The sequence below is a fragment of the Dipteris shenzhenensis genome, chromosome 22, assembly GCF_047967505.1.
Source record: "Dipteris shenzhenensis isolate YYH24624 ecotype China chromosome 22, Dip_SZ_1.0, whole genome shotgun sequence".
Classification (NCBI taxonomy): domain Eukaryota; kingdom Viridiplantae; phylum Streptophyta; class Polypodiopsida; order Gleicheniales; family Dipteridaceae; genus Dipteris; species Dipteris shenzhenensis.
Window position 1 is genome coordinate 27,290,932 of NC_141617.1, and position 22,533 is coordinate 27,313,464.

Below are 22,533 nucleotides of genomic sequence, written 5' to 3' on the forward strand. Positions count from 1 at the left end.
CTCTCGCACGCTGTGCCCCTCACTCTCTCTCTCCCCCCCTCTCTCTCATGGCAGCGGCCTCCCCCCCTCTCTCTCTCTCTCCCAAAACTCTCTCTCCCTCCCTCTCTCGCAGCGGTAGTGCACCCCTCACTCTCTCTCTCCCCCCCTCTCTCTCGCGGTAGCGGCCTCGCCCCCCTCTCTCTCTCCCCCTCTCTCTTGCGCGTTGCCACAGCAGTGCACCCTCACACACTCTCTCCCCCCTCCTCTCTCACGCGGTAGTGGCCTCCCCCCCCCCCTCTCTCTCTCTCTCTCTCTCCCCACTCTCTCTCTCCCCCCCTCTCTCTCTCACACTATCGCGGTAGCGGCATCCCCCCCCCCTCTCTCTCTCTCTCCCCACTCTCTCTCGGTAGTGCGCCCCTCACTCTCTCTGTCCCCCCCTCTCTCTTGCGGCAGCGGCCTCACCCCCCTCTCTCTCCCCCCTCTCTCTCGCGTGCTGCCGCGGCAGCGCGCCCTCACACTCTCTCTCCCCCCTCCTCTCTCTCGTGGCAGCAGCCTCCCCCCCTCTCTCTCTCTCTCCCCACTCTCTCTCTCTCCCCCTCTCTCTCTTGCGCTGCCGCGGCAGCAGCCTCCCCCCCTCTCTCTCTCCCCACTCTCTCTCGACAGCGCACCCCTCACACTCTCTCTCCCCCCTCTCTCTCACGGTAGCGGCCTCCCCCCCCTCTCTCTCTCTCCCCACTCTCTCTCTCCCCCCCTCTCTCTCTCGCGCTGCTGTGGCAGCAGCCTCCCTCCCCTCTCTCTCTCTCTCTCTCTCTCTCTCTCTCTCCCAACTCTCTCTCGACAGCACGCCCCTCACTCTCTCTCTCCCCCTTCTCTCTCGCGACAGCGGCCTCCCCCCTCTCTCTCTCCCCCCTCTCTCTCGCGCGCTGCTGCAGTAGCGCGCCCCTCACACTCTCTTTCCCCCCCCTCTCTCTCGCGGCACCCCTCACACACTCTCTCCCCCCCTCTCTCTCGTGGCAGCGGCCTCCCTCCCCTCTCTCTCTCTCTCTCTCTCTCTCCCCACTCTCTCTCCCCCCCTCTTTCTCTCGCACTGCCGCGGCAACGGCCTCCCCCCCTCTCTCTCTCCCCCCACTCTCTCTCTCCCCCCCTCTCTCTCTCTCGCGCTGCCGCGGTAGCAGCAATGTGCCCCTCTGTCTCTCTCTCCCCCCCTCGTGCTGCGCCTCCCCCCTCTCTCTCTCCCCCCCTCTCTCTCTCGCACGCTGCCACGGTAGCGTGCCCCTCACTCACTCTCTCCCCCCTCTCTCTTGTCGTAGCGGCCTCCCCCCCTCTCTCTGTCCCCCCCTCTGTCTCTCGCGCGCTGCCGCTACTCGCTCCTCACTCTCTCTCTCCCCCCTCTCTCTCATGGCAGTGGCCTCCCCCCCTCTCTCTCGTGGCAGTGGCCTCCCCCCCCTCTCTCTCTCCCCCCTCTATCTCTCACGCACTGCCGTGGCAGTGCACCCTCACTCTCTCTCTCCCCCCCTCTCTCTCATAGCAGTGGCCTCCCCACCCTCTCTCTCTCTCCCCCCACTCTCTCTCTCCCCCTCTCTCTCTCGTGTGCTACCGCAGCAGCGACAGCGCGCCCCTCTCTCCCTCCCCCTCTCTCTCTCTCCCCCTCGCGTTGTGCCTCCCCCCTCTCTCTCTCCCCCTCTCTCTCTCTCGTGCGCTGCAGCGTGTCCCTCTCCCTCCCCACTCTCTCCCTCGCGCTGTGCCTCCCCCTCCTCTCTCTCTCTCCCCACTCTCTCTCTCCCCCCTCTCTCTCTCTTTTACCTCTCACCCTCTCTCTCTCTCTCTCTAAACGTCTCTCCTCTCTCTTTCTCTCTCTCTCTAAAAGTCTCTCCTCTCTCTTTCTCTCTCTCTCTCTCTTTTGCTGCCGAGGCAGCAAGACTCTCTCTCTTATAATCTCTCTCTAAAAGTCTTTCCTTCACTTTTCTCTCTGTAAGTTCTCTCTCTATAATAAAATTTCAAAGAATACAAATTTAAAAAAAAGTGCCTGGAAAAAAGTTGAGATCTATGCTTGTGCTTGCTTTTGCTCTTCCTCCTCTTTTTGCTTCTCCTCTTGCTCTTCCTTGTTGAAATGAGAGAAACAATGAAAGAAGGAGAGTACATACAAGAAAAACTAGATTTTTAAGTGCTTCTCTCTCATTGGTTCTTCTATATCATTATCTCCTCTCCCATTGGCCTCTCCATTAGATTATCTTCTCTCCCTCTCCCACCCACTCCCATCCTGCCACCCCATTCCCACTCCCACCCCCATCTTCCCACCCCACCTCCCCCATTCCCACTCCCATGCCCATGCCCATTCTTCCACCTTCCCCATTCCCACTCCCATGCTCCCACCCTCACCCCACCCCCACCTCCCCCATTCCCACTCCCTCTCCCACTCCCACTCCCACTCCCATTCTCCCACCCACTCCCATCCTCCCACCTCCACATCTCACTCCCACTCCCATCCTCCCACCCCCACCCCTCCCCCCCCATTCCCACTCCCATTCCCACTCCCACTCCCATTCTCCCACCCCTATCCTCCCACCTCACCCCTCCCACTCCCATCCTCCCACTCCCTCTCCCACTCCCACGCCCATTTTCCCACCCCCCCACCTCCCCCATTCCCACTCCCTCTCCCATCCTCCCACCCCACCCCTCCCACTTCCACCCCCACCTCCCCCATTCCCACTTCCTCTCCCACTCCCATCCTCCCACCTCACCCCTCCCACTCCCACCCCCACCTCCCCCATTCCCACTCCCATCCTCCCACTCCCACTCCACCCCCTCCCACTCCCACTCCTATCCTCCCACCCTCACCCCACCCCCACCTCCCTCGTTCCCACTCCCACCCCCACCCCCACCTACCCCATTCCCACTCCCTCTCCCACTCCCACTCCCATCCTCCCACCCCCACCCCCACCCCCACCCCCACCCCCACCACCCCCATTCCCACTCCCTCTCCCACTCTCCCTTTCTCTTACTACCACCCTCCCACACTCCCTTTCTCCCACTACCACCCTCCCACACTCCCTTTCTCCACTTTCCCACTCTCCCTTTCTCCCACTACCACCCTCCCAACTCCCACTCCCATTCCCACATTCCTACTATCAATTCCACTACTACTTATGAATTCTAATTAAATCTATTACTTAAATAAATGATATTACTGAAAACACTCATAGGATTTAAGGTTTAGGATTTCGTGGTTTGGGTTTAGGGTTTTCGGTTTGGTGAGTTAGGGTTTAGGGTTTGTGAGTTAGGAATTAGGGTTTATGAGTTAGGGTTAGGGTTTAGGGTTTGTGAGTTAGGGTTTAGGGTTTGGTGGTTTGGATTTAGGGTTTGGGGGGTAGGGTTTAGGGTTTAGGGTTTCAGGTTTGGGAGTTAGGGTTTAGGGTTCAGGGTCTAAGGGTTAGGGTTTAGGGTTCAAGGTTTGGGGGTTAGGGTTTAGGGTTTGGTGGTTTGGGTTTAGGGTTTAGGGGGTAGGGTTTGGGTTTAAGGTTTAGGGTTTAGGGGTTAGGGTTTAAGATTTAAGGTTTAGGGTTTAGGGTTTGGGGGTTAGGGTTTAGGGTTTTGAGGTTAGGGTTTAGGGTTTGGGAGTTAGGTTTAGGATTTCGAGTTTAGGGCTTAGGGTTTAGGATTTAGGGTCTAGGGTTTGGGAGTTAGGGTTTAGGGTTTAGGGGTTAGGGTTTAGGGTTTAGGGTTTGGGGGTTAGGGTTAAGGATTTAGGGTTTAGGGTTTGGGAGTTAGGGTTTAGGGTTTAGGGTTTAGGGTTTAGGGTTTTTATTGGTTAGGGTTGAGGGTTTAGAGAGTCAAGATTAACATTTACGGTTTAGGGATTAGGGATTATGAGTTAGAGTTTAGGGATTAGGGTTTACGAGTTTAGGTTTAGGTATTAGGGTTTAAGGGTTAGGGTCTAGGAATTAGTGTTTTTAGATTAGGATTTTGGGATTAGGGATTAGGGGTTAGGGTTTACGGATTAGGATTTAGGGGTTTAGGATTTAGGTGTAGGAATTAGGGTTTAGGATCTAGGGCTTAGGGTTTAAGGGTTTAGGAATTAGGGATTAGGGTATAGAATTTAGGGTTTAGAAATTAGGGGTTAGGGTTTAGGAATTAGGGTTTATGGTTTCAAGGGTCGAATTAGGGTTTAGGGTTTAGGGGATAGGATTTAGGGTTTAGGGTTTAGGGTTTGATTAAATTTTTAAACAAGATCTAGATTTTTAAATCATTAATAAAGTAGATTATTGAGAAGAGACTAATGTTCTTTATAATGGTTATTACAGCTTGTTTGCAAAGGAAACTCACAAAGGTGATGGCTACAAAATTTATCGAGGTGATTCTATGTTGCAAAAGAGAAGTAGTTGCATTTGCTACAATCCATGAAAGTGATCCAAATTCTATTTGTCACTTCAGAAGACTTGGCGAAGATAAGGTGGCGGTTATCATATCAAGGATTCTTAGTGCACATGTTGAGCTAAAGCATAAGTGTGGGGATATGGAAATCCTTGGAGATGTTATGCCCTATAATACTTCCACAAAGCATTTATTGCATGGGACAGAGATGAGACTTATCCAACACATTCATCAAGAATACAAAGTGCATATCTTTGGATTTTAGAGTGGGAGATATTTTACAAATGTTATCATTTGCAAATAAGAATGTAGCAGAAGGTCAAGTCTTGGGATTTGAACAAGTGGAACACTGGACATTTGTGCAGATGAGAATTCAAAAAGTTACTGATGATGGTATAGATGATAACTCAATGTCATTGGATGGTCCCTACTATGAGGTAGGTAAGGATTTGAGATGGAGCATGCAATTTTTAAAGATTGGAAAGACTCGGCATGTGGTTTTTAATGATAAACATAATGTATACTACAACATCAAAGAATTGAAAGAATATGCCAATGTACTAAGCTCTATTCCTTCAGAGATGGATGATTCCAATGCACTCAACTATAGCACTGATGTCTTATCAGAAGTCGATGAGTTCATTGGTACCGAGAAAGAAAAATATTTCACAAGTGATGCCTTATCCAGGGTGGATGAGTTCATGCACATTGAGAACTTGGGCAAAGATGTCAAAAGTGAAGGTGGTGGTGGTATTCAGATGAGAGTGAATGAAGATGGCACCCAAGCGACAAGTGACGACAGAAAGGACATTCTGAATAAGCAAATGTTTGGATTGCTCATTTCTATGATCATGATAGAAAAGGACATTCAAACAAGCAAATGTTTGGATCACCCATTTGTACTAAACTCATTGTAAAGGAAAAATTAAATTATTGAAAAGGCCACAGGAGATCCTTTGTACAAAGACTCATCAATTATTTGTAAAACTTATGACATGATAATGTAAAATTGCAAGCATAGCTATTGCTATTTTTTGGAGTATAAAAGAGGCTTCCATCATGTCTCATGTCTATATAAACCTGTCTATATAAACCTTTTAATTTCTTGAATATTCAAGAGTAATATAGTTTTCTACATTGAAAGTAAAAAGAGTCTTACAGGTCTCTTATGTATACATTTTTAAAATGTTGTGAATTCTCAATAGCATGGTTTTTCATGGATTTAAACTAATAACTCAGATTTTTTATTTTAAGAATATGATTCTTATAAACAAGAAATACAAATTTAGGATTTAATAGTAGTTTTTGCATTATTTGTACAACATTGTAGAGAGATATTTTGAAATGTATTATGTGAAAATGATAGTGCCAGAAAGTAAACTTTTGATTCTCGAATGACAGTTTCATAAAGTAAACTTTTCATTTGGGAAGGATTTTAAGGAATAGTCCAAAAGTAGACATATGAGTCCAAAATTAATGAAATAAGTGTTGATTCATAATAAAATATGTACTTACATCCCAATTCTCACGATCTGGATGTCCTTTTGCAAGCCCTTGTTGTGCTTTCTTGGGTTTGTTAAAGAGAATCCATTGTCCCCTCACCTGCTTAAGTATATCAATGTATGGAGATTGTCTCAAGATATTTTGAGACTCCAGGTTTGCCATCTTTGATATCTCCACACAAAAGTGTGCGGGACAATTCACTACAATCCTCGTCTGACGGGTGCGGTAGTAGTTCTTTCTTTGGGCCGTGCTGTTATCATCATTAGATGTGAATATTTTAGCAGCATATATTGAATGTTGTCCAGATAGTATCTAGTAGTGGCACTTGGTTAAATCCTTTTTATCTACCCTTTTTAGGGGCTGCTTTGTTTCAGGATTGAAAGGCATTAAATCTGCTACAGCAATAGGGGGCCTAGAGTTATAACCGAAGTCTGCAGCAAGCTTCTCCACATGCTCTTTGTTCAACCCTCTATATACATAGCTTGGAGGAGCTTTTTGACATCTTGCAACTGGAATTGGAAATGTTGCATGCAACCCAAATGGGTAGTATTTTTCATATTCCACCAAGCCTGATGGTTTCTTTTGCCCTTTTTTTCCTATGACCTTTCCACTTGGCTCCAATTCACTACCACTGCTTCTTTCCACAACTACTAGCATACCCTCTGGAGGTGTTCCTTCCTTTGGTACATCAATTATAGTGAGCTTTCCTTTCTTTGCCCCTTCTCCACTACCACCTGGTGCTTGAACCATAGTTAACTTTTCTTTCTTTGTTCCTTCCCCACTATCTTCCCCACTTTTGCGCTTCTTTAATGTTGTTGAAACTTTGCGATATGATTCAATGATTGTTGTCACTGTGTCAATTTCATTTCCATCTATTGATTCAACACTTATCCAACCTCTTGAGTGCATGTTGTCATCTACATCAGACTTCATACGAGATGCTTCATAATCGCTAGGATCTAAGAGAAATTTCTTATTTTGATTTATAATGATTAACAATCCAATATCTCCCTCTTTTCCAACCACATCTTTTGTGATTTGATGTACCAATCCAACACAAGTGTATGCACTTTTGTTAGGTAACAAAACAAATAAGTGAACTCATGTCAACTATGCTCCCTCAATACTGTATATGTCAAAGTACCAAGGTATGCTTTTTTCTCCAAATCCACTTGCAACTTTCTCAACCTTCTTCACATTTGTGTCTTTCCTGTAAAAAATCCAAGCAATATACAAACTATCATCTTTATAATCTTTAATGTTAGACAAAACACATTATCAATAAACATATCTGAAATAGAATCGAGAATTAACAGCAAACATAGTGGTAGATTTGAGAAAGCACCAGGGTCTAGGGAGATTTGGCCGTGCAGACAAATCTTATGGGCTTCTTTTAAAGCACCAGAAGGGGAGGTTTGGATGTGTGGCAAAATCTTATGGGCTTCTTTCAAAGCACCAAAGTTTGGGGAGATTAGCCTTGTGGCCAGATCTTGTGGGCTTCTTTCAAAGCACTAGGTCTAGAGAGATTTGGCCGTGTAGCCAAATCTTGCTAGCTTCTTTCAAATCAGTCAAATCTTTCTAACTTCTTTTAAATCACCTAGGTCTAAGGAGATTTGGCCGTGTGGCCAAATCTTGATAGCCCATCAAGACAATCCTTATAAGAAACTACCCGAACACCTATTGTTGCAGTTGGATAATTGTGGTTCTGAAAACAAGAATAGGTACTTGTTTGCATACCTATCATTACTTGTTACTCGAGGGATTTTTAAATCAATTCAATTGGGACTCTTGATGGTTGGGCATACACATGAGGATATTGATGCAATGTTCAGCAGGTTTTCAGAGAGGTTAAGAACTAGCCAAACATTGACATTTGCACATCTCATGGATACTTTTAGACAATGTGAGGAGTCTTCTCCAATGCCATTTTTGGTAACGGAAGTCCCTGATTTCAAGAGCTATGTTGATGGATGCCTATGCGATGGGCAAGATGATTTAGTGGGAGACTCAAAGCCTCTCCAATTTTGGTTCTTTATGTGAAATGAAGTTCCTATCATGCAATATAAAGTGCATCCACGATCATTAGATTGGCAACCAAGTGAAGGTGGGATTGAGTTATGGAAGAGACATCCGGATGGTCATCCAATGCTACCAAGTGGAGAGCCACCTTGTGTACCCATGTTTGAGTATGTGAAGGATCACTCAGATGTGATAGTTGGTATCAAGGAGTATGTACACTTTTGGGAAAAATGGGCACACTTGTAAGGTCCAGAAGCATCTTTCACAAAGTTTTACAAGCCGGTAGTAAAGTACTGGAAGAACATGTTTGATGAGCTTCATAAACCAAACAATAGTGTAGAGGGCATGTATGAGAGATTTTGGCCAAAGACACAACATATCGATTGTGTGCAAGTAGTTGATAATGAAAACGATGAGTTTCAAGGAATTGAAGAGTTGAATGATCACTACTGTGGACCTCAAAGGAAAAAGCCAAAACAATCATTTGATCCAATGGTTGATGTACAAAAAGGACACTTTCTTTTGGTCCGACCAACAGAAAAAATTTACCCAATTTGGCTAGGCATTGCTCAAATTGATGTACAGAAGGATAATAAATCTAAAAATTTCAAGAAGGTTTTCATACAATATTGGGCACCTATATGCAAAAGATGCAATGCAAAAATTGAGGAGGTGTATGCAGATTGTTGGAACAAGATTTGGATGTGCAATAAAGGTGATCCTGCACGTTGGGAATCTATTGATGCTATTGTATGGTCATGGGTTCCAAAAGGTAACCTCTCAAAGAAGGTTTCCTCAAAGAGCAGCAACCTCCCCATCAAGGTGAAGATACCAACCATTGCATGCAAGCGAGCTTTATCTAGTTTGTCTCATAGTACAGATTCCAACTCTGATGCTGACTCCACAATGGAGTGAAGGTACTTGAAAAGCATGACTTTTTTTTCCTTGCACAACGATAATTTAATTGAATACTAACAAATATTTGGAAGGTATGACATTGATCTTTTTTCTTTATCTTTTTTTTTGCAGACCATTGCTTTGTGGTTGCAAGTTCTGCATACTTGACAAAATATCAAGGACTAGTGTTGCATTCTTACATTTTTTCCAACTAAACTAAAATGGTGTTTTTGAACACCACCTTTTTTCGAGAAGAGACAAAAAATGCTTCATTGAACTCAAACATATGATGTTTTTTTCCTGGCTAATGCAGAACATTCACACTCCAAACTATGAGTTTCATATACACGACCAAATCCAGTGAGAAAGTCAATGGAGTGCACTCAATGCATTGTAATTGCAACCCCTCAAAAACTACCATGCATTGGTCAAAACCTCAACATTTGACATTTTATTTATGTTGATGCAAACCATGCACATTTGTGAGATTTGGATGGACTACCAAATCTATGGGAAAAATTCAATGAAAAACATTGAATGTTACATAATTACAACCCCTCAAAAATTCCCAAATTATCAGGATTTTCCTGAATTCTCTAATATGGTGTTCCTACCATAAGTAGGGTGTTAAGGTTGCATGAGTGCATGGCGATGCCTGCAATTGTCCATGCAATGTTCCTCCACAATTGCAGTAGGAAGAGGCCAACATGAGAATGACAACACCCTATCGGAGATAGGTTATTCATCAAATCACAACTTTCCTTGCGTGCATAGTAAGAATGTGCATTGTGATCGCCAATGTGTAGCGTCACTATACCACACAGATGCTATGGGGTATGCAAATGAATACACAGCGCATCATCTATTGAAAACACTAAGAACAAGAAAAGAAGAAGAAGATTGCCACCACAACACCACGTAACATGTATATAACTCAAAGCAAGAGCTCACATATCTCTCTGGGAAGAACATAATCGGAATGCTAGTAATAGACTACGTACAAGAACAAGATATCGGTTAGGAACCATTGAAGACCCGAACTATCAGCCGTTGTTGCGACTAACCTACCCGCGCATGCCCCTTGCAGTCACTGCTACTAACCTGCATGGTTATGGAATAACATCTATTGAATGGATTAGCTATCTTCTTTCCGAGATTTGGAATTATAATGAAGGACGTGATACAAGGGACACTTTCTTGACTTGCATGTTTTCAGACATGGACATTTGGTTTATTATTATCAGACTTATGTTGAATGCCTTAGTCATGTTTTTATCAACCTTTGTCTTGGATATTAGGGTGGGAAATATGGATTATTTGTTTTAATTTCTCTTCTATTAGTTACAATGACTATCATAGATCCTAGCATGTAAAAACATCAAGTTTATAGTATGTTATAAGTTGGTGTATCCATATGTTCTACATTATCATAGTACCAAAGGCATGATTTATGAACTCATTTGATTGGACTCAACTATCAAATCATTTGAAATTTCATAGAAGCCTTTGAAAAAATCCCAAATCAAAAGATAACTTGCATGCAATTATGACTTGTCTTAAATCCTTTTTTCATTTAATGAATTAAATTTTTGCTAATTATCAATAAAAAATTTAGTGGCTTTCATGGATTTAGTTTAACTGTCATTCATTGTTTGCTACTTTAGACAAATTGATGGGTTTACATTAAATTGTTTCAACTCAACTACTAAGTTTTACATCTCAATAATTCTTTCTCAAGATTTGGTGCAATGATTTAAAGAAGCAACAAGGCAGACCATGACCATTAAGCAAGACATACCCACAAACAAGCAGGAGACACACAACACATCCCAATGTGACACAGCATGCACACAAAAAGTGCAACCATAACACACAAACAAAATAGCTCAAGTGAGTAAAGCACAAAAAAAATTTCACATTATGAGTCATGTTCAGCATTGTTAAGGTAGATTGTCATCATTACGAAAATGGAACATGTGAATGGTAGCATGGTACTTCTAAATTGGATTTTAGTAGAGATGAATCATATGTTTAAGAAAAGTTGTTTGTCTTTTCCAAAAAGAGAATAGGTTGCTTAGTTCACATGCACATTCACTTATTAATTTGCATTATTTGACTCTGCACAACCCATTTGGTTTTTGCACATCTACTAGCATGGTTTGGATGCACAATGTGTGTTTATGGCCTATTTCGTCAGTTTCTATGGGTTTACTTGATGTGGGTTATCAATGATTATTGAAGTTAAGAGAGTAACGGGGTGGTGCAGGGCCCTAAAGTGATTAGTGAGATTAGCCAAATGAGAGGAACATGTTGATCAATGAGGGTGAGGACCTAATGAGAGGGTATATGATCTAATGAGAGGAGATATCAATGAGGGTGGAGGACCTAATGAGAGGGTGAGAGCACAGTTCCTTGAAGCATTATCCTCCAAGCTCCATGATACATTCCTTCAATTGGGTCAGCACCACACAGGTGAGTAGTTATCTCAATGGTGGATGTGCTAGCAGCTTGGCGCATTATCTGACAAGAAAAAGTAGCTTATGCCCCATCATGGGGATCAGTCGATTAGCCAAGATGCATTCTCTATACCATGTGGGGGTTTTATGGCAAATTCCCCTCGCACTTAGTGACCACACTTAGTCATGGCTCCATGTTAGCCTAACCCGAGGGCAAACTTTTTGCCTTGGCTACCCTTGGTAGTGTCCTCATAGACTAGCAGGGACCACAGTTATTGCTACTCAAACACAGAGGCTCTAGGGTTAAAGACGCATGGTCGTCGATGGAGATGCCTTGGTCACAGTGGATGTTGGGGGTGAACTGGAAGATGAGAAGGGCCAGTGTCATTCACCGTGATGGAAGCCCCAGGGGGAGAATGTGGTTGTTTGACCTCAAAATAGTGCCCCTTAGTGGCCATGGATTTATTTTGCTGATGTCCATAGGTGGCCCCTCAGGGTTGGTAAGCCACTCCATGGTCCATGCTTCAGGTACTACTGGGACTTCAAAAGGCTCGTTGAGATCCAATACCATTGTGTGTTGGACCTGGCTCACCTACTCCTACCACTCTATGCATGGACCCTTACATAGGTCACATATATTATCTTGCATCAACTTAGCCTTAGTCACATGGCTTGTAACAAGCTTTTTGATCTCCCACAAAAGGTTACCATAGTACAAAGTAAGCTCGAGCATGGACAACTTGGGCAGTTGGCAAATTCAAGCATTGACATTGAGTGCACTCCTCAACAAAATGATTGAATGCCTTTATTGCTTGATCATATACTGAGACCACCGATTGTATTTGCTTGGGGAAACCTTGGTGCATTGAGTATAGGGGAGCAAAAAAATCCATTTTCTCTAACTACCAATAAACCTAGTAACAAATAGGCATCTCCTCCTGACTCAAAACTCGGTGCAAACTTCTATAGTTTTGGGATTGCAGTAGGGAGACCCTATGTGGGCAAAATGGGCTTGTCCTCCATCATTTTCTTGGTTTGTACACCCACCTCAGTTATGTATGCCAAAATGTTCGCCTATACAACGGCATCATAAAAAATGCAAGCCTCCCCAAAATTGTAGTAGATTTGAGTAGCCATCTCTTTGTACTCTATTGAATAGAGCATGCAAATTGCTTGGGCCAAGATACCTTCTTCTCCCTTAGTTTTTGAAGAACCTACTCCCATGGTGGACTTTTACTCTTAGGTTCCCACCTACCCACTCATATTTGACAATTCTTGCACCAGCCTAGCCATTCGATTCATCATGGTCTAGTGGCTGTCGGTAAGGAAGCTTGTTGGGGTGTTCATCAAGAGCCTAGAAGAAGCAAACTAATTGCTAGATTTGGCTATACTAGCCATGATGAGCTTGTAAGCACACATTCTCCTCCTTTAGGTCTCGATTCTTCATAGTAGCCTATGTTAGTCATGCATATTCTTTTTCTAGGACCTTGATCTGGGTCCTTATTCCCTACTGCTACTGAGCTTCGGAGGCCTTCTATTGACTATATTGTAGGGCATGCTACAACTGTGTGTTCCTCCCAACCAAGTTCATCACCTCACCCTCGGTCTTGGTAGAGAGTGCCTTTAACATTTCCAAGTCACACTAGAGGTTCCCATAATTTTTATTTAGGCCTCTACAATTATGAATAGTTTTGGAGCATCTCTTCATAGACTTGATAATCTGATAACACTGTAAGGAGGAATAGCTATTTTCCTCCATGTAGACATCACACCTCTTGGCATACACAAACTTTGTAGGGTCAATATGTTGCTTCACCTTAAAGGCTTTCTTTAAGAAACTCAAAATTAATCCTGGCATGTGCATCATTGATGATGAGGATGTGGTCCTCTTCATCGCAGAAGTACAAGATCTCCTCTGCTAGCTCTTGTCCCAAACTTCTTCACACGGAAGGCTAGAAAACTTAAGCAAGTGATTTGCCTGTAGGATCCCTATGAGGACATCATTAGAGAAATCCTCAATAGCGTGTGGAGGCAATACACAAATGATGGGTGTGCTCTCTCCTCTCCATGACCACAAAGACAACGTAGGTGCTATATGAGGAAGAAGAAAATGGAAGGAAAGGTTGGGTAGAAGAGGAAACAAGTTGGTGCAATAGAAACAAATAGAGTAGGGAGGGTGACAAAAACATTGGGGCTATTATAGATGATCAAGAAGAGGCGGCTGTTGTAAATGATAAAGAAGACCATGAAGAGGTAAGAGAAATATTATATTGAACAATGCAATTGAAAATGATAAAGAGATTTCCTACCCAAATATAGTCGAATGGAATCTGCAACTAGGCATCCCATTAGATCAATGGTTGCATCAGCCTTCCTTTTTTTAGCATGATTATTTTGCATTACTATGACCTCAATGTTATTACTACCACGTGGCAGCGTATGATGTATCTCTGCCACTGTAATCAAAGAGCTAACTAGCATTATGTTTTCTACAGAATTCACCAAGGCATTGTCAATTGAGTGGTGCATGTCTGAGTTCTATCTATCCAAAGAACTCACTACTTGGAAAGGCTTTATTTTTCTTCCTTTGCACAACTCGGAGAACACATTGCCTTAAAAATATTTGAGATGAACTAACCCATTGTCAAAAACTTCAACTAGTTATAGTAAGGTCCATTCCAACACAACTTTAAATTTGTTTTGATAGGCCCCAACTTAGCATTGTAGAGTAGCATGAGCATACTCTTCTTCAAATGCTTAGGCACAATGTGCCTATCTTGCCAAGCTTTAGTCTTGCACTATATCACTAAAACTGTGACCAAGATGCTCAATGGCATAATTCATCTAGGTGGCTTAGCTGATGCAAACACCTCTTGATTTCTTCTATCTAATCTAAGTGATGCTTTGATGGCAATTTGGAGGCTCAGAATAATAAATTTCAAGGGAACAACTCCTTCCAAGCCAAAGGCTATATGAAAGGGTGTAAGATTGGTAGTCACCTTATAAGAAATCTATATGCCACAAAGCACAATGCGGTTTCGTATCCCATTTACCCTTAGTTGATTGTACTAACTTATTGAGAATGAGCTTAAGTCTCTTGTTTGTGGACTTAGCTTCACAATTTCCATGAGGATAGTAGGTAGTGGATACTATTGAGACAAACCATGCTCAACATCATGTGATCATATATGCATAGCACTAACCCAATCAACTACGACTATAAAGGAAAGGGTTAGATGCCCTAACCCTAACCCTAAAAGGGTTTGTATATATTCTACATTTTCAACTAAATATAGTGTATAGTTAGTCATTTTTGGAGTGCTCTCTAGCTATTCCCTCTCTGCTCATCTCCACTCTTCTCCTATCATATTTGTCATGGTATCAGAGCCTCCTTGTCTTCGACAACTACTGAGACATGGTGATCCATGTATCAAAGTGTGAGAGTGATTGAGAGATTGAGAGGATCTCTCTTTGAGTAAGTTCACTTCCGTTGACAGAGACATTTCCGTTCAATTCCATCCATGTGAGAAAATTTGTGGACAGCTTTCTTTTCTTCTGGGAAGAGGAAATTATGTCTACTTCATTGTGATTTGAGAGCTTCTTGCTTAAGAGCTTCTTGTGTAATAGAGAGGTATTCTTCTTTAAAATTGACACTTAGTCTTTTTTTTCCTTTTAGAGAATTTTCTCTATGATAGAGAATAGAGATATTTCAAAGAGGACCATAGTCTTTAAGGCCAGCATCTGAACATCCAACTTTGCTTCTCAACAAGCTCCATAATCTTCTTCACATAGAGCTCATAGCAGCTCCAACAAAGGGAGCTTGCAATACCTTTTGTAGATCCTCCTCTACAACAACAACTCGGCTGACATCTTCACGCATGGATCCAACCTTGACTACATCAACAACTCAGCAAACAAGGAGCTATACAATACTCATCAGTGATGCACGACGAGTGGCCCTCCAAGACTAAGGCTCACGGGCTCTTAGCTCCTATCTCTCTAACTCAGCCAGCAACAAACCTTTGAGCTACAAGGCTGATGACCTCGAGCACCATCAACCTAGACTATAGCCTTGAGGACCTGTAGGCACCCCAAGCACCTTCGACCTCTCTTATGTATGCGGGCCACAACAATGCATATATGTCTTGATTGGCTACACAACAACTACATCACTGGTTGTCTTTCTCATCTCAACTCCAGGCCTTGCCCAACTGACCCATAGGCCTCCACAGACCTCCAGCCAGCTCTCCAACACGTTGCTCCCACTTCTACAAATGCCTACACTCTCAACAGGCCAATCGGCTCCACACAAAGGCACTATGGACTTGTCAATAGTAGCCACCACTATGACGTACTCCAAGTGATGGCCTCCATTGAGCAGAAACTGCAACGACATCTTTGATGTGCTTCATTGGTTTGGCCTCTACAACCCATGCTATAAGTGACCAACCAGCAAAACCATGAGCTTCGAGCCCCACGACCAACTCCAATGCCATACTCCGTGTCTTTGAGCTCTCACGACATTTCTCTACAAACTCTGAGGTCTAGAGCCTAGGCCACATGGAAATGCCATGTGGTAGATAAACCATTACCATAGGTGATAAACTAACCATGATTCAGTTAGTTAGGGTTGGTCCATAGTTGGTGAGATGGTAGTTACTCTCATAACCCTGGTCAACCTAACCCGAGTGAAGATAAGTAAGGATTGGTTTAGCCTTTGACATGTGGTAGAGAGCATTAGACTAGGGTTACTTGAGTTAACCCTGAGTTAGTGGTTTGGCCAAGTTAACCACAAGGTAGGTAAACTTCACCTTGGGTTAATCATAGTGGTCAGTGAAGTAACACCTCATCCTACCCAATCATAGCAGCCACCTCAGCATGTGCCTAGTCAGTAGAGCCACCTCAGCATGTGCTTAGTCAACAGGCCACCTCAGCATGTGCCAAGTCAACAGCAGCCACCTTAGCATGTGTCACATGGCACTAACTCCTAGCCAGTCATCATAGTCACCTCTCCACTGTCACACTAGCATAGTTCATGTGCACTCATCTCCCACCTTAGCACATTTCTCCATTGGCACACCTCTTGGTAAGCATACCCCTGCATGTGAACACAGTGGCCACATCATCATTTTCACCTTTTGGCCCCTCCACCTAGATCAAGCCGTATATCTTGATCCACGAAGAAACTGAGTGCGCTCCAAAAGGAAAATTGCTCAATTTTTGTATTCTACGTGCTCATTACATAGCACACATATTTTGGCAAAAGTATCACACTTTTTTAAGCCTTGACGACAAATCCACTTCTTTCTTTAACATCAGCCTCTACATCGATGCATTTGACCTAGCAACTAAAATGAACAAAAAAAAGGAATTATTTTTTGTTTTTTCATCACTCGATGGTTGGTCTAGATTAGTTCAGAGTACAGTAGAAACCAGCTAATCGAATCCATGCCAAAAAATTCCTAAATAGTTCCAATCCCTTCACTCACATGTGGTTTCAAATCATCACATTACCTAAAACCTGGCATTCCATAGTTCAATGAGAAGACTTTAGAGTGTTGAGAGGCATTGATCGATTGTTCAATGGGCATATAGGACATGATTTGATTTTCACACACATAAGTCATCATTGTAAAGCCTCTTGGCTATTTTTTGGCATTGTACACATCATCTCAAGCTTTGTAAAGCCTCTTGGCTATTCTTGGCATCATTTTTCACAAGCCTTGTAACAAATTTGATTATATATTGTAGTTCTATTTTGATTGACAATTCATATTTCACTTGACACAATTAGTGTTTTGCAATTGATTCAGACAATGATTTCATAGAAACTTTGAGTACATTTCTTGCACCATGTCTATGATTAGCAACCTCAATTTGGAGGCATTTGCTAGGCTATACAACTCTTGTTACGGCACATGGAAATACCAAATGGAGACCATTTTTGTACTTCAAGAAAGATGAGACTATGTTGATGGGTCTACACATAACCATTGGAAAATCCAGCCAACAATAGCTGTACTCCACTTGTTGCCACAACTCTAGCAATGAGATCTACAACAGGATCTATAGCTACACCAATAGCATCCGCACCTATAGCAGATCCTACCATTGCCCAAACATAGACAAAATAGGACAAGAAAGACAATATGCATATCATCTGATAACCCAAATTAGGCCACCTTGTTCATCCAACTCTAAACCTGCATCAGATGCCCAAACTATAACAAACATACCCTCTTCAACCTTATCAGATTGTACAAACTCTGGTAAGGGTTTATCCCCCTTCCTACCACAATATTTTTGAGGTAAAAGGCATTGCTCAGCTTCTTCCTCATCTATTGTCGTATTTGTATCCAATGTGGATCTCGGTGCCATAAATTCTTCTGGCAAAAAAGATTCAGAGTATTCAATGCTCATTAAATTTTCTTGTTATTGTAAAGATTTGACAAGTGTCTCACAATTGACTTGATTATCTCCCCATTCTTTATTGCTTGCTCATGATATTTTTGCATCATACTTTAAAGATGTTTAATAAAGGCATCCAAGCCTTTTATTTCATCTATGTCAAGTGTTTTGTTCTTTGCAAGAACAAATCTAGTTTCCTCAAATGGAAATATTCTCTATAATAAAGCATATGGCTCACTCCATAAATGATCTCCATCAACTGAGTAGTGCTTCCATTGCATCACTGGAATATCATTGTGCATGCTAAATTAGAAATAGTGTGGATTTGTGTGCCATATTAATGCTTCATCTCCCCCTCGTAGATGTGTCTCTATGAATTCTCTCCAATCTACCATTCTCTCCAAGATAGCCACTTTTGATTCCTCCTTTTTAGCCTCCAATGTTTTTCCCAATTTGAGACATCATATCCTCCAATGTCATAACATCCCTTGACTTTAACTCACCATAGATAACACTAAATATTTGATCTATGTCTTCATGTGTATGACTGACAAGAAGAAAACCAACTTCCACTTCTTCAAATATTTTCAAACCAAGTAGCATAGAACATAAACCAAATATATATCTATTCTTGTTTTCTCTCTAGCATTTATCGGCTTGTATATGCAAGGTGTGAGGTAAACATCCACGTGCATCTCTGACCTTCCATATTGCTTTCATTATGAATGTTGCCACTTGGTTACTATCATATTCATGCAAGCAATCAATCCACACATCGCAAAAGAGTCAAAATCCATGCACTAATACTCCATACAAATGTGTTTTTATCACGTTTACCCTCCAATGGTAGTTGGGTATGTTTATACCTTGGTAATGTTGTTGTATTTTGATCCATACCATCAATGGTAATGCACATGGATTATTTGACATGGACAATAGATTCCTCTCTCCAAGAGGCATACAACAATCTAGCATCTTGCACATGAGTTAAATGGATTGTTCGCCATGTTATATATTTTCCTCGCTTGTTCTCACATTTACTATAATCAATTTTAACCATCGATATCCTCAATTACATATAGATGTCCCCTTAACCTTGGGTTTCAATTTGGGTTTACAGTGTCTTGTCCTCGAGTCCTTATCACCTTGATGAAGAAAACAAGAAAACTCTTGAAGCGCTTACTCCTGTTGGGGTAAAGGGCAGTGTGCCCACCCACTTGTACAGTGCCCATGTATACTCATATATATATGATAGAGGAATAAGCTGGAGTAGCTTTTGCTCCACCATATACGGTGTCTCTTATCCCTTCCTGAGTGCTCCCTCTTCCCCCTCAACTGGTATCAGAGCCAAGGAGAGCTTGGTGAGAGCATGGTGAGAGCTTGGTGAGTGTGGCTAGCAAGGTTAGAGAGGAGCAGCCTAGTGGGAGCTTCATCGATCGAATTGGAACTGCAGTGAAGGCGAAGAAGCGAACGATCTGATAGAGAGCTCTTGCAAGAAGCTGAAGCAAGCTTGGGATTGGTAGCTCATAAGAAGAAGGGGAAGGTTTGATAGAGAGCTCTTGCAAGAACCTTGAGATACCTTTGCGATGGTAGATCAAAACAACAGATCAGCAAACTGGTCCAATCTGCCGGATTGCTGGCTGTGGGCTACACCTCCAGATTGGCATTGATGGGATTGTTTGTTGTGCTCTTGATCGTGATGACCGTGCTTACCTAGGTCTTCACTTCCACCAATGTGCAAATGTCTGTGAAATCCATCACTGCTCAATTCCGTCATGAATTGACGAATTGCTGAGCTATCCATGGAAGAAGAAAGCTACTTCGAAGATTGCTACTACAAGAATTGCTGCCTACGAAAGAAAGGGGACATTTGTTGCAAAGAAAGGATGCTGCTGTAAGTTGCTGCTCAACATCCTCGATAGACGGCAGCAACAAACCATCGCTAGGAGCTGTGTCAGAATGAGATTGTCCCTCAACACTGCTTGCTATGGGATTCGATTTATCCTACACAGTTGAAGGCTTATCATCTACGAGGGTTAGTTACAAATCGTCTTCAAGGTGGAGATTGACACTACCATGATCGATTTGTAATTTGTTTTGAGCCTATTGCAGTGCAAGGGTGTTAGGACTAGCAATAGCAAGTGGCTTATCCCACGACCTGCACCTCAAACAGATTTGAAGTCTGAGGCAAGGGCTGATGGAGCCGTGGACACTTGAGGTGCCCTTGAGAGGATGGCAGGAAACAGGCTATGGGTGAGCAAGGTCGTAGAGATTGTAGTTCTATGTGGAGTGCTTGTAGGAGTCGCTTCTATGGCAGAGCAGTAAGGAGCTGGCCATCAGAGGCTGTAGTTGTCACCCTACACGGAGGCCCTTGATCAGATGCTTGAAAGTTCACACACGCTTTGACAGTGGTACATGCCTGGTTGAGATGCATTGACAGTTCGTTGGATGCAGACAATGTGTTATCTTGCCCAAAGTGGATGTGATTTCTCTTGCACAATAGTAAATTACAAAAAGTGATTGGGATCTCACTTCAGTCCAAGGGCATTATTGGCATTTTGACAAGTCTCTTTGGCACATTTGACAAGTGGTGAATGCTTGATTTTGTTGCCAAAGGATTGCACACTTGAGGTGACGCATTGGTGATGCAGTAAATGCCATTTCGATGCATTATGGATTTGCATTGGTGGATGCCGCATTGATGTTTATGGATAGTTGAGCTGGGCTCCTATTGCCATTGGTTGAGTAGGCATTGCTCATTTGGTTCAATGCATTTCTTACTTGGATTGCCAGGCATTGGTAGGTTACTGGGTTGCATATATTCTTGTTTATGCCTCTTTATGGCTGAGTGCTTTTGAGCATTGGATCAGCCAGTTTATTTGGAGACCTGATTGGTTTGGACAACACTATATTTTTGGTCATTTGGGTTGCCTATTGCACTATACTGCCCTTTGATTGTGAGCTATTGTGCCACAGATATGGCATCTACAGCTGGTAGTGCCCTCTTTGATATTGAGAGGTTGGATGGATCAAACTTTCAGTATTGGAAAGAGTAAATTTATGATGTGTTAGTGCAGAAGAGGCAGCATAAGCCCATTCAATGCAAAGGTGTCAAGCCTAATAGCATTAAACAGAGTGATTGGGATGACATGGATGAGCAAGCATGCTCTATCATTCAGTCATCACTCTCAAAGTCAGTTACTTGCAGGTACAGGATGGTGTACAGGGTGTAGACTACCATGCATATGAGTTCTATACTCGTATATGCCGGATGTATGACTATGATAGTGTTATGTTAATGGGTTGAAATGCCCTGATGTGCTGAAATATAGCCTTGATATGCACTCCAGAGGTAGATCTATTGGTAGAAACAGGTCATGTTCAAGGGGAAATTCCAAGAGTCTAGCTCTCGGACTTGTGTTAGATGTTTCTATTGTGGAAAGTATGGCCACATGAAAAAGTATTATTGGAAATGGCTGAGAAAATACAAGAAGAAGAGCAAGGTTAAGAATGACAGGAAGAAGGAGAAGAAGCATGTTGAGCTTCAAGGCATGGATGCCATGGTTTCCACTGACAGTAGCAGTGATGAAGGCATTCTTTTGTCTATGTCTGACACCTCCTTCTTGGCCATTGATGTACCCATTCTCAGTGATTGGATGCTAGATCCATGTGCTTCATGTCATATGACCCCTCATAGGTCATGGTTCAGTGCATATCAAGAATGCATTATGGAGAGTGGTTTGATGGGCATTGATCATTCTATGGACGTCTATGGTTATGGGGATATCCACCTTGTTATGCCTAGTGGCTCTATTCTTGTTCTATAGAGGGTTAGACATATACCAGGACTTGCTACGAGCAAGATTAGTACTAGACAGTTGGTTGAGGTAGGTTATCATGTCTCTTTAGGTGATCATGCATGGAAGATTGCTAGAGGCAATCTGGTTATGGCTAGGGGATCACGAGTTGGATTCTCTTATGCATTGCATGTATCAGGTGTCCAGGATAAGATGCTTATGATTAGTAAGCAGCCAACAGTTAGTTTATGGTATGCCAGACTTGGACATATGTCTACTGCAGGTATGGAAGCCCTTACAACATTGAGATACATTCCTGTTATCGATATCTCTCAAATTTTATGTCATGATTGTGATGATGATCAGCAGTCAGGATCCTCTTTTGTAAGGAAGACAGTCAATGAGAGGTATCTTAGCCATTGCAGTTGGTTCATAGTGTAGTTTGTGGGCCTATGCCTACCGTTTCACTGAGTGGCGCCTCTTACTTTGTGACATTTATTGATGCTGCTACAAAGTACATATGGGTATATCTGATTCGGCAAAAGCATGATGTATATGATACATTTTAGTGCTTCTTGGGTAATGCTAAAAATTAGTTAGAAAAGAAGCTATTGAGCTTGATGACTAATGGTGATGCGGAGTTTACCTCTTCTAGATTTCAGCATCTATGTGATACACTTGGTATCAGGAGTGTGTTGACCACTCCTCATCTTTCTGCTCACGATGCCTTGGCAGAAGGCATAAATCGAATTCTATTGGACAGGATTGGTAGCATGCTACGATATGCAGGTCTTACCAAATGCTATTGGGTTGAGGCATGTAAGATAGCTGCATACTTGCTTAACAGGTCACCCAATAGATCTCTGAATGGGAGAGTGCCATTTGACTTCTTGACAGGCAGGGCACCATGTTATGAGCATTTACATGTGTTTGGTTGCGAGGCTTATGCTCATGGTTCCCGATCGAGGAGGTGTATCTTCCTTGGATACAGTGAGTCCAGTAGGGACTACAGGTTATGGGATTCTTTAACTAGAGAGTTGATATGTAGCCATAATGTCTATTTTAGAGAGGATGCTATGTTTAGACAGCCCAGGATTGTGGAT